The following is an 833-nucleotide window of genomic DNA, read 5'->3' as shown; positions in this document are numbered from 1 at the left end:
TGGCCTATCATACCAACTGTGAGTGGCCTTCACTTCTTCCTGCACAAGCTCAGGTTGGAATGGCACATATGGACAATTATAATAAGAGTGGGAAGGGTCAGAGCAAATTGAACATACTTCTACACACATTGCGAGCTGCAGGTGCTGTCCTAAGGACAAGACCTAATCTATCTTTTGGGCAATGGTGTGTAGGGTTGGTGCTAGGTTGTGGCCTGCAGCTAACTCATAGATTCCCTTAGGTTTGGAGGTGGATGGATTGGGGGGTCTACGAGTAGCAACCATGTGCTACTGAGAATTCTCAACTAGATTCTCAAAGAGAACCCAAGCCTCATTCTCATGCTTGGTGAGGAAAGTACCTCCACACGATGCATCAACCATTGACCTATCTCTCTTATCTAACCCTTCATAAAAGGTTTGAACTAATTGCCACTTGGGGACCTGATGATGAGGGCATTTACGGAGTATGTCCCTAAAGCGTTCCCAAGTCTCAAATAAAGTTCCCCATCCATCTATGAGAAGCTCGTGATAGCTCTCCGAAGCTGGTTCGTCATTCCAATTGGGAAGTACTTTTTCAAGAATTCATGTTGCATGGTGGCCCAATTGCCCACCAAGTTCGGTTCTAAGGATGTCAGCCAATATTTGACTTTATCCTTTAGAGAGAATGGAAAGATCCTAAGACGGAGAGCATCATCACTAAAATTAGGTATACAGATAGTGGTGCAAATTTCCAAGAATTTATCTAGATGCTGGTAAGGATTTTCTATAGAATTCCCATAAAAGGTGGGCAGCATCAAGATGATAGAAGTCTTAATCTTGAATTGTGCCACCTGAAC

The 833-nt window shown here is 43.6% G+C and overlaps 1 non-coding gene across 1 annotated transcript; it reads left to right on the top strand.

The window, feature by feature from the left end:
- Window positions 1-436: 436 nt before the first annotated feature.
- LOC131167157 (small nucleolar RNA R71) lies at window positions 437-541 on the top strand. The gene has a single exon (XR_009140016.1). It is a non-coding gene; the product is annotated as a small nucleolar RNA R71 (small nucleolar RNA).
- The last annotated feature ends 292 nt before the right edge of the window (window positions 542-833 follow it).

This window comes from Malania oleifera, chromosome 10 (genome assembly GCF_029873635.1).
Source record: "Malania oleifera isolate guangnan ecotype guangnan chromosome 10, ASM2987363v1, whole genome shotgun sequence".
In the NCBI taxonomy this organism is placed as follows: Eukaryota; Viridiplantae; Streptophyta; class Magnoliopsida; order Santalales; family Ximeniaceae; genus Malania; species Malania oleifera.
Note: the sequence above shows the minus strand (reverse complement) of the source record. Positions and strands in the feature narration are given on the sequence as shown.